A 12,621-nucleotide genomic window follows, 5' to 3' on the forward strand; every position below is an offset into this window, starting at 1 on the left:
ACTTCTGCCCATTTCTATACTGAATTATTTGTTTTTCAGGTGTTGAGTTTCATAAGTTCTTTATAGATTTTAGATACTAACCCTTTACCTGATATGTCATTTGCAAATACCTTTTCCTGTTCCATCAGTTGCCTTTTAGTTTTGTTGATTATTTACTTTGCAGTGCAGAAGCTTTTTATCTTGATGAGGTCCTAATACTTCATTTTTACTTTCAATTCCCTTGCCTTTAGAGATGTGTCAAGCAAGAAATTTTTGCAGCTGAGATAAAGAGGTTGTTGCCTGCTGTCTCCTCTAGGGTTTTGATGGTTTCCTGTCTCACATTTAGGTCTTTCATCCATTCTGAGTTTATTTTTGTGTATGGTGTAAGGAAGTGGCCTACTTTCATTTTTCTGCATGTTGTTGTCCAGTTCTCCCAGCACCATTTGCTAAACATTTTTTTTTTACATTGGATACTCTTTCCTGTTTTGTCAAAGATTAGTTGGCCATGCATTTGTGGGCCCAATTCTGGGTTCCCTATTCTATTCCCTTGGTCTATGTGTCTGTTTTTGTGCCAATACCATACTGTCTTGATGATTACAGCTTTGTGGTAGAGGCTGAAGTTTCAGATTGTGATGCCTCCTGCTTTGGTTTTCTTCTTTGATATTACTTTGCCTATTCGGGGTCTTTTGTGGTCCCATACAAATTTTAGGATAGTTACTTCCCGCTTTGAGGAGAATGCCAGTGCAAATTTGATTGGGATTTCACTGAATGTGTAGATTGCTTTGGGTAGTAGTGACATTTTAATAATACTTATTCTTCCAAACGTGAAATGTTTTTCCATTTCTTTGTATCGTCTTCAATTTCCTTCATAAGCTTTCTATAGTTTTCAGCATACAGATCTTTCACATCTTTGATTAGGCTGATTCCTAGGTATTTTATGGTTCTTGGTGCAATTGTAAATGGGATAAGTTTCTTGATTTCTCTTCCTGTTGCTTCATTTTTGGTGTATAAAAATGCAACTGATTTCAGTACATTGGTTTTGTACCCTGTGACTTTGCTGAATTCATGTATCAGTTCTAGCAGTCTTTTGGTGGAGATTTTCAGGTTTTCCATGTAGAATATCATGTCTGTGAATTTTGATGCCTTTTATTTCCTTTTGTTGTCTGATTGCTGATGCTAGAACTTCCAACACTATGTTAAACAACAGTGGACATCCCTGTCGTGTTCCTGATCTCAGGGAGAAAGCTCTCAGTTTTTCCTCATTGAGGATGATATTAGCTGTGGGCTTTTGATATATGGCTTTTATGATGTTTAGGTATGTTCCTTCTATCCCCACTTTCTTGAGGGTTTTTATTAATAAATGGTGCTGTATTTTGTCAGATGCTTTTTCTGCATCTATTGACAGGATCATAAGTTTCTTATCCTTTCTTTTATTAATGTGATGTATCATGTTGATTGATTTGTGAATATTGAACCAGCCCTGCAGCCCAGGAATGAATCCCACTTGATCATGGTGAATAATTCTTTTTAAATGTTGTTGAATTCGATTTGCTAGTATGTTATTGAGAATTTTTGCGTCTGTGTTCATCAGGGATATTGGCTTGTAATTCTCCTTTTCTGTGGGGTCTCTGTCTGGTTTGGGAATCAAGGTAATGCTGGCTTCATAGAATGAGTCTGGAAGTCTTCCTCCCATTTCTATTTTTTGGAACAGTTTGAGAAGGGATACGTATTCACTCTGCTTTAAATGTCTGATAGAATTCCCCTGGAAAGCCATCTGGCCCAGGATTCTTATTTGTTGGGAGATTTTTGATAACTGACTCAATTTCTTCACTAGTTATGGGTTTGTTCAGATTTCTATGTCGTCCTTTTTGAGTTTTGGTAGTGTGTGGGTGTCTAGGAATTTGTTTCTTCCAGGTTGTCCAGTTTGTTGGCATAGAATTTTTCATAATATTATCTGATAATTGCTTGTATTTCTGAGGGATTGGTTGTGATAAATCCATTTTCATTCATGATCTTATATATTTGGGTCCTCTCTCTTGAGAAGTCTGGCTAGGGGGTTATTAATCTTGTTTATTTTTTCAAAAAAACAACTCTTAGTTTCATCTATTCTACTGTTTTTTTTTTTTTTTTTTTTGATTCTATATTGTTTACTTCTCTGCTCACTTTGGAGTTTCTTGATTATTCCTTTAGATGTGCTGTTAGATTTTGTATTTGGGATTTTTCTTGTTTCTTGAGATAGGCCTGGATTGCAATGTATTTTCCTTTTAAGACTGCCTTTGCTAAGTCCCAAAGAGTTTGGGTTGTTGTGTTTTTGTTTTCATTTGTTTCCATATATTTTTAAATTTCTTCTTTAAATGCCTCGTTAGCCCATTAATTCTTTAGTAGGATGTTCTTTAACCTCCATGTATTTGGAGATTTTCCAAACTTTTCCTGTGGTTGATTTCAAGTTTCTTAGCATTGTGATCTAAAAGTGTGAATGGTATCATTTGAATTCTTTTATATTTATTGAGGGCTGTTTTGTGACCCAGTATGTGATCTATCTTGGAGAATGTTCAATGTGCACTTGAGAAGAATGTGTATTCTGCTTTGGGATGAAAAGTTCTAAATGTATCTGTGAAGTCCATCTGGTCCAGTGTATCATTCAAGGCCATTGTTTCTTTAATGATTTTCTGTCTGGATGATCTATCCATTGTTGTAAGTGGAGTATTAAAGTCCCCTGCAGTTACCACATTCTTACCAATAAGATTGCTTATGTTTGTGATTCATTTTTTATATATTTGGGTGCTTCCAAATTCAGTGCATAAACATTTACAATTGTTAGCTCTTCTTGGTGGATAGACCCTAATTATGATATAATGTACTTCTTCATCTCTTGTTACAGCTTTTAGTTTAAAATCTAATTTGTCTGATATAAGTATGGCTACTCCAGCTTTCTTTTGACTTCCAGTAGCATGATAGCTGGTTCTCCACCCCTCACTTTCAATCTGAAGGTGTCCTCAGGTCTAAAATAAGTCTCTTATAGACAGCAAATAGATGGTGCTTTTTTTTAAATCCATTCTAATACCCTATGTCTTTTGATTGAAGTCCATTTACATTCAGTGTTATCATTGAAAGATATAGATTTAGAGTCATTGTGTTATCTGTAGGTTCCAGGGTTGTAGTGATGTCTCTGGTTCTTTGTAGCTTTTGCAGTGTTCCACTCACAGAGTCCCCCTCAGGATCTCTTGTAGGGCTGGTTTAGTGGTGATGAATTCCTTCAGTTTTTGTTCGGGAAAACCTTTTATATCTCCTCCTATTCTGAATAACAGGCTTGCTGATCAAAGGATTCTTGGCTGCATATTTTTCCTATTCAGAACATTGAAAATTTACTGCCACTCCTTTCTGGTGTGCCAGGTTTCAGTAGATAGGTCTGCTACTATTCTTATGTGTCCACCCTTCTAAGTTAAGGCCAGTTTGTACCTAGGTGCTTTCAGAATTCTCTCTTTATCTTTGTATTTTGCCAATTTCACTATGATATATCATGTAGAAGATCGATCCCTATTACGTCTGAAGGGAGTTTTCTGTGCCTCCTGGATTTCAATGTCTATTTCCATCCCCAGATTGGGGAAGTTCTCAGCTATGATTTGTTCAAGTATACCTTTGGCCCCTCTCTCTTTCTTCTTCTTCTGAAACTCCTATGATATGGATATTGTTCTGTTTCATTGAATCACTTATTTCTCTAATTCTCCCCTCATGGTCCAGAATTTTTTAATCTTTTTCTCAGCTTCATCTTTTTCCATAATTTTATCTTATATTTCACTTAATCTCTCCTCTGCCTCTTCAATCCTCACTGACACCACCCCCAGTTTACTTTGCAGCTCATTGACACCATTTTTTAATTCATAATGACTATTTTTTGTTCCTTGATCTCCCAGCAACAGATTCTCTGCTGTCTTCTATGCTTTTGTCAAGCCCAGCAATTAATCTTAGGACTATTATTCTAAATTCTTGTTCAGTTATATTGTTTATATCTTTTTTTAATGTTTATTTATTTATTTTTGAGAGAGAGAGAGAGAGAGAGAGCACGAGCAGGGGAGGACCAGAGAGAGAGGGAGACACAGAATCCGAAACAGGCTCCAGGCTCCAAGCTGTCATCACAGAGCCGGATGTGGGACTCGGAACTCACAAACTGTGGGATCATGACCTGAGCCAAAGCCAGATGCTCAACCCACTGAGCCACCCAGGCACCCCTGTTTATATCTTTTTTGAGCAATTCTTTAGCTGTCATTTCTCCCTGGAACTACTTTTGAGGAAAATTCTTCCGTTTCATCATTTTGGCTAGTTTTCTGTCCTTTATGTGTTCTAAACACTTGTTATGTGCCCTGCACCTTCAGGCCCTACTATATTAAAGAGGGGTCATACACTGTCCAGGGTCTGGCCCTTCAAGGAGGTGTTTTTTTGGAGAGTGTTAGTTGCTGTCTGTTGTTGTGACTTTGGTTACTTTAGCTCCCTACTCATAGTCATGTGTTGGACCTGCCACCAGGTGTGCTTCAATTTGTTCCTTGAAGTAGCCCTGGAAAGGAAAACAAACAAGAAAAACAGAAAACAAAACCACACATACAGGGGGAAAAAAGCAAAAAAAAAAAAAAAAAAAAAAAACAAACAAACAAATACAGCAACAAGTATAGAATAGGGTAGAGGAGGTGCTGATGTAAGAGTCCTTATCCCATACAAAGACAGAAATGACAGGGGCCGGGAAAAAGAAAAGAAAAATTGACCAGACAGAGAAACTATTCAGCTTAATCCAGAGAGAGAGAAAGGAAAGGAAAGAAGGTGTAGAACATGTATAAAGAGAAGAGATTGAATATGTCTGCTTAAACCAACAACCAGAGTAACCATACTAGAGGAGGGAAGAGATATGGAGAGAAGGAAGTACGTGTATGTGTATATTTCTCTCTATATATATATATTTCTGTGTGCGTGTGTGTGTTTAGAGAGAGAGAGAGGATTGTCTGAGAATTAAATTGGGCAATGCAACAGTGCTGGTCTGGGGGATGGGCTGTCTGGTTTGTCAGTGTCAATCCAGCTGCAGTAGATAAGCAGCTACCCAGCAGAGGGGAGTGGTTTGGTGTAGGTGGGTCCTGCCTCCCCTGTGGGCCCACTGTCCCTTCCCTGAAGCCCCATTTTGTTGGTGATGGGGAGAAAAATGGCGACAGCCCAGTCTCTTCTTCACGGACCAGGTGCCCCAAACCACTCTGTTCAAGCCGTCCTCACTGTGCTAACGGTGCAAACGAAGTGATTTGTCCTGCTCTGCCTACTCCCCTGCCTTCACTGGTGCTTGGCTGGGATTTAAACCCCGATGTCTTAAAGATTGCCACTTCCTGAATCCTGGCTCTGGGGAAGAGATGCCCCGCCGCCTCAGTGCCATGTGTGCAGTTTGTCCCACTCTGCCAACTCCCATGCTTCCCTGGTTCTCAGCTGGGACTTAAACCCTGGTGTCTTTAAGGTTCCTACTCTGCCCCAGTTTTGGGGAAGTGCCGCCCTGTGCGGCCGATATATGGCCTCTGGCTGGTGGGCACAGGCAGCCTTTGCCCTTTGAGTGGGTATATACCCACAGCACTCCAGAGAGTGGATCGCTTTCTCCCACTGTGGACTGTGCCTCTGAACTAGTTACTGAGCCTGCGACTGGCTCCCCTCCTCCCAGGTGCGGGATCTGGGCAGCTGGCCCCAGTCTGGAGAAAGCCCTGCAGTTAGAGATTGGATCTTTCTCCATCCAACTTTGTGGTTTTTCTCTCCTTCAGATACTGTCCTACACTTCCCCAGCCTCTTTCTCTTCCCTTTGTCTCTTGGCAGAAGGGGATCCCTCTCCTCCCCTCTCCATTCCTCTGCGGCTCGTTTGTTTTATCTCTCCCAGTTCGGGATCCAGGTACTTATGGCCCACCGGGTTGTCCCCGTGGATCCTTAGAGGCATCTCTGTCACTTTGCCACCCAGACGCTTGGAGTTCAAAGTCCTTTGGCCTCAACACTGCTGTGTTTGCAAGACGAGGGAACTTCGGATCCCCTTACTTCACAATGTTGGCCCCTCCTCCCCAGAAACATATTAAATTCTTTTCCCCCAAGTTAAAATTGGTGACGGAGAAAAATTGGCATAACATATATATTTTTTCTTTTTTGCCTATATATGTTATACATTCTCCAAAAAAATATTAATCCCTAAAAAACATGTTCGTACCATTGCTTTAAAATTAAAACAAACAAAACACCCCCTCATTGGTTTACTAAGCTCAAAAGCAAAATGGGCTTTCTAATATGGGATACTCTTTCAGATAACTTATATTTTATGTATTTTTCAGCTGATATTTCGCAAGGCTTTTCTGCTCATGATTCTGATAATCTTTCCACATTTTTACTTCCGAGAAACTTGCCAGAAGGGAGCAGATTGGCCGCTATAGCCAAAAACGTAAGAGCAAGTAGATCGTAGGGGAATCCAGCCAACCAGAGGGTGTTCCCATGAAATTGTCAAGTGCAGGTTACTTCAAGAGAACACTGAACTGCAGTGTAGATCTAGCATTTACCAAAATAAAAATGCACATGGCGTCAAGGATGTGACTGTAAATTATGGACTTACGGAAGCAGGTAATGTGGAAATTTCTATAATTCCCATTTCTGTCAGCATTCCTTTGAGAGCTATTTGTCTTGGTCTGCAACTTGATTGTGGCTTTTATCAGTCAGGATGAGCTCCTGTAGCAATGAACCCAACCCACAGTGGACAGATAAAAGCAGCAGAAACAATATCAAGGCTGATTTACACAGCACTTCTCATTTACATTCTTTACCTCTGCTCCGATTACCAGTGCCACTAATGTCACCATTTGTGAGGTTTTTTTTGGAGGCTTGCAGATATGAAATGGGTTCTGGAAGCCTCCAGGAATATATTTTAATAAGCTAAGGGAGAAAATAGTTATTAAGATAACAAAATGCTTTTTCACGGACACAATTAACAAGCATATTTTTTAAGCTGTTGGGGATAATAGCTGTTCTATTCATATAACTATCTTAAGGATACGAACTTTTGCTTTTACTTACAAAATGTGATTATTTTATGCATGGGTGTGTGCGTGGAATGATGGTAGAGATAAAGGTGTGTGTATTTACATCCACACTTTCCCGGACTATTAAGTATACCCTAAATCATAACATGAAATTAAAATTTTAAGGACAAATATTTGATTCATAGGTATATTTATATATTAGTAAGTTTCAAATGAGAAGGTGTTTGATAAATAGTCATTTAGAGGCTGGATAAACCTTATCAATAATTTCTAGACAACGATTCTAAGCTGTTAAGGAAAATATTTTGTCTATGTATTTATTCCTTGACTGTCCACTAGAAATAAGGGAAGGTTGGAAAATGGGATATTAGATCTGTTTAAACATATACTAAATTAATAAACATATTTTCAAAAAAGTTTATAGACTAGTTCTTAACTCTCCAAGAAGCTGAGTGGATAAATATATTTAATGAAAGAAATATAATATTAAAATATGCTTCTATTTGTGGTCATTATTCTTCTTATTTTAAAGTTGCTATTTTTTTCTTTATCCCTTAGGGCTTCATTCCAAAAGACCAATTCTCTGTTGGTATTAAAGTCATTCCCTGGCAGAAATGCAATGCTTAGGGGAACACATTAGCATTTCCTTCCCTACTAGTCTAGTTCAGTGGTTAAGAGCATAGGCTGTGGAGCCAGACTGCTTAGATTTGAATTTCAACTTTACAATTTAATAGCTGGGTGATTTAAAGCAAATTACTTAAACTCTCTCTAAGCATTCATCTTCTCTTTGGGGAAAAAATGGGAAAATACTTTCCTTATAGAAGAGGTATATGGTGAGGAGTAAAGCACTGAGCACAGTACCTGTCTCAGAGTAAAAACTAAATGAATGGGAGCCCTTATTATTTCCAAAATGTAATGGCATTCAGCAACCCCATGAGCAGCAGCTAACCAAGTATTAACTGTCTTGGTGACATGTAAAAGGCACGTGATGTCTACAAACATGTTACTGCACTGAGAATTATGATTGTGACCCATTTGTCTTCTCATCTAGAAGCTGATTTTTGGTGTTGCCCATTGCTAAATTCAGCCCCTTTATTCAAAGTTTACAAATTTACTAAGCTCTCATGGTTTTGGTAATTTTATTGACAATTTTAAAGGTCCTGTGGAGAAATCCTATTTAAAAATTCTACTTGATTCTTATCCAAACCCATATTTTAAGTTTTTCTCCAGGAAAGGTTTATATAACCCCCATCATTGGCAACTGTCCTTTTCTTTAAACTTAACCCAGAGGGGCGCCTGGGTGGCTCAGTCGGTTAGGCGTCCGACTTCAGCTCAGGTCACGATCTCGCGGTCCGCGAGTTTGAGCCCCGCGTCGGGCTCTGGGCTGATGGCTGGGAGCCTGGAGCCTGCTTCCGATTCTGTGTTTCCCTCTCTCTCTGCCCCTCCCCCGTTCATGCTGTGTCTCTCTCTGTCTCAAAAATAAATAAACGTTAAAAAAAAAATTAAACTTAACCCAGAGAACCAGAATCTCCTCACTATTGTCATTATACTGAGTAATTAAGACTAGATCCTGTTTCTACCTTTAAATTTTCTTTTTACTAGTCATTTCATCTCCCAACAACAACAACAAAAAAAAAACCTTCCAATGGCAGATTCCTTTAGAATGTACTGATGGCTATATAAAAAAAATCTTTCTCGGGGCTGCTGGGTGGCTCAGTTGGTTGAGTGACCCACTTTAGCTCAGCTCATGATCTCGTGGTAAGTGAGTTCGAGCCCCGCGTCGGGCTCTGTGCTGCCCAGCTTGGAGACTGGAGCCTGCTTCGGATTCTGTGTGTCTCTCTCTCTGCTCCACCCCTGCTCACGCTCTGTCTCTCTGTCTCTCAAAAGTGAATAAATGTTTTAAAAAAAATATTTCTCCCACCCTATTTCTCACCCTCCCTCCCCTTCTCTCTCTCTGTCCCTAGTATTTATTTCAATTTGTATTTAATTATTTGAGGTAAACACTTCCTTTGAATGTCATGTTCCCAACCTTTAATTCATAGACTCCATATTTGTTAAAGGAACAATTAAATGAGTCAGGGTAGGAATGTATTTCATAAACAAATTCAGAATGGAAATTACCTCAGTAAAGCAATGTTTATAATCTGACACATAACTATTTGTAAAACACAGGCTAATTATTACGCCTGGCCATGTGCATCATTCAATATAAGATTAAATTTCATAGATTTGAATACCTAGCATCCACATCCTCAAAAAATTTACTTTTACATTCATTCATCTGGGTTGTATTAGCATCAAAAATATATATCTTATTAGATCAATGATCCACAGATGAAACTCATTATCTTTTGTAAAAGGAAATAGCTATAATTAATCAACTATTTTAAGCTTTCAGGAACATTAATACATTTACACACACACACACACACACACATAAACTCAGTGTTGAGCACTATATGCCTTCAATAAAGATGATCTATTAAGATCATCTTTGATCTTACAGATATTGTTGATATTGTTGATCAGAATATGGCATTTTACAGTTAGGTATCAGAGTTGTTATGATAATACATTAAAACATAATATTAAATGTCCCAAATCCATTACAAGAGAATTCTATTTCTAAGAATTAAATAAGGCAGTGTATATTTTGAAATGTGTAAATACATTTATAGTGATCTTTAGAAGAATCATTGACAGATTTTGCTAACGATCGTTTACTATGGTTTGGGCAGTTTGAAATACCTACGCTGTTAAGCCTTTAAAATCAAAACACCAAAATTTTAACATAAGATAATCTTTTTATAAAGCATATGAAAAAATAATTAGGAGATGAATTATGGCAAATTTCCACCAGGCAATGGTGTGTGAAACAGTCATACGTAGGAGATGAAACTTGAACACCTGAGGAAAGAAAGGCAACATGGATTGGGTTCTGACACATCCAGAAAATGCAAGAACAAGCTAAAAGTTACCTATGTTAAAGCCATATTTACAAAGATGTATAAGAACTACCAGTTGTCCTCCAGTACTTTCGTCTGTGACTTATGGAAGCAACCCTTTGGTAGAGGATGCTCTGTGAGGTCTACCTGCCCCACAGCCAGAAGTAAACAGTGTTCCATTATCAATCAGGCTGGAACAAAGATGATGCATATGTTTTCGTTACTACAGTGATTAATTATTTTCACTGTGCCTTGGTTAATTTGCTCTGAATTATTGTACTTGCTCTCTTTTCACCAAGCTCATTTGCCTTCCTAACCGAGTACAGCACATAGACAATAACACTATGGTTCCATTAGTTCAGATGGCAGGTGGGCCTTAGAACTGAATCCAAATGGTAATAAGTAGTACAATTGGAAAAGACCAGTAGGGGCACAAGAAGAGGGGAAGAGGAAGGAGGGAAGGGACATTTATCCTTTTTAAAGGAAGCTTTGTGATTAAAGAAGAAAAAGACATAATGAGGCAATTTTATACATGTCATTTTTCATATGTAGAAACAACACAAAACTACTGGAAAAATAGATTATTCTCTGAGACTTAGAAGAACTTGGTCTAAAAACCCAAGAGTTTGTTCCTTATGGAAAAACAAGCCTCTTCTGTTCCTGTGCAGTAAATTTACCAGTAACAAGAGGAAATTAGCATGGAGATACTGGCTGTTAGCATCAGGATTTGATTTTTGCAAAGGATAAACAAGGACTTTTTATTTTATCTTTGCTTAATGAGCAAACTGGCTCCAAAGACATGCAAAACTTTTTCGGCATTGTGCCTACAACTTATGTCACAGCTTCAAGGAACAAGGTGTCAGCCCTGATGGTGCTCACACTAGGGACTTTATAGCTCATTCATTTCTGCCATGCTTCCCCCTCACCCAGGGTTACAGGGCCACAAGGGACAATGCACCCTTTGGACCATTTGTGGTTTATGAATTGTAAATCCAAAGAGAGGGAGAGACAGCTTGACTGAACCCAAATTATGTTACAATAGATGGTAATGAATGTCCTGTTTTAGCAGGATAATAGAACCCCTGCTTATTGGCAGTCATTCAGACTCGATCTCTCTCATCCATTTTCTCTCTTGGCCTTGACCCTAATCCAGCAATTGCACTTCCCCAGCTGCTCTTTAAGCTGCCTCATTAGCAGCGCACCATTGGGCAGCTCCCATGACAGTCATCCAATGGGATGAAAGTGACATGGGGCCAAAGACTGTAACTGATTGGCAAGCATTGCAATGAAATATGAGACAGGGTTAGATGAAGAAGGCTTTTGAGAGTGTTTGTAGAGACTGAATAGTTAAGGAATTTTAGTCACATGTTAACTTCACTATTCAGCTTTTTGTTTTCCTAAACTGTAGGAAAAAAGCCCACAAAATTCTTTATATATAGTCATAAAGAATAAATTTGGCATTAAATACATTTTTTTACTAAAATGTTAAGTTTATTTCACTGTATAATATAGATACTTTAGCCACAGAAATAGCTTAAATCCCATTGATATTTTCATAAAATTCTTAGAATAAGATTGTAATTCAGCAACATGCTATTTTTAGAACCATTTAGAAATAGGCAAAAAATATCTACATCATTTGAGAAAATCTAGTGAATTTGTTATCTATTCTTTTCCTGTTATAAATCTAGTTTACATTTTTATAAATTCATACAGAATGTAAATTTGTAGTAATAACTTGGCACTAAATTAACACAACTGAAAATAACTTTTTCAACATATATTATCTCCACATTAACTCTGTATCACTGAATTTATTCTAGTTATTGCAACATTCATGTAATACCCCACTTTAACTTCATTCTTATAACCTCCATGATATGAATTGTGTTAATGTTTATATTTATGTTGGTATTAATTCTTTTCATTGTCAAACTCCTCTACATCAAAGTAAGTAATTCTTTCCTCTGGACTCATAAAAAACATTTGTCATGTCTTAAAATCTCTTAGCTTCCAAATATTTAAATACTTACAGGCATTACCATTTTTATTCACCTGGTAATTTTTGAGTCTCTATAATGACCCAGGTACTATTCTGTAAGTCCCAGAACTATTCAAATTAGTCCAGTAGTGAACTTGTTCTCAAATCCTACCGTTTGGTGGAAAAAGATATTTACTGGGCCACATAATAGAATGTAGTAAATGTGATGAAATGGGCATGACCTTAAGTGACATAGAAGTCTAGAAGAAAGCACATTAAGAATCTTTGAATTCCCCAGGAATGTACATCTGAACAAACCCTTAAATTCATATATATAAGCTAACTGAAGGTAAGATTAGGCGAATGGAAAGTATTTCAGGCAGAGAGAAAACTACAAGGGCATCTAGAGCATGCTTTTTTTTTTTTTTTTTTTTTTTTAGCTTTTAACATATTTATTTATTTTTTGGGAGACAGAGTACAAGCAGGGGAGGGTCATAGAGAGAGGGAGACACAGAGTCTGAAGCAGGGTCCAGGCTCTGAGCTGTCAGCACAGAGCCTGACGTGGGGCTCAAACCCAGGAAGCGCGGGATCATGACCTGGGCCGAAGTTGGATGCTTAACCAATTGAGCAACCCAGACGCTCCTAGAACATGCTTTTTTAAACTCTTGGAATGTGATGAACAGAC

General features: G+C 38.0%; 1 pseudogene; it reads left to right on the forward strand.

The window, feature by feature from the left end:
- The first annotated feature begins 5,164 nt into the window (after positions 1-5,164).
- The window catches only part of LOC112858646 (actin, cytoplasmic 2-like), a 53,384-nt pseudogene continuing 45,927 nt past the window's right edge, over positions 5,165-12,621 (forward strand).

The sequence above is a fragment of the Puma concolor genome, chromosome B1, assembly GCF_028749965.1.
Source record: "Puma concolor isolate L17-30 chromosome B1, mPumCon1.1.hap2, whole genome shotgun sequence".
NCBI lineage: Eukaryota > Metazoa > Chordata > Mammalia > Carnivora > Felidae > Puma > Puma concolor.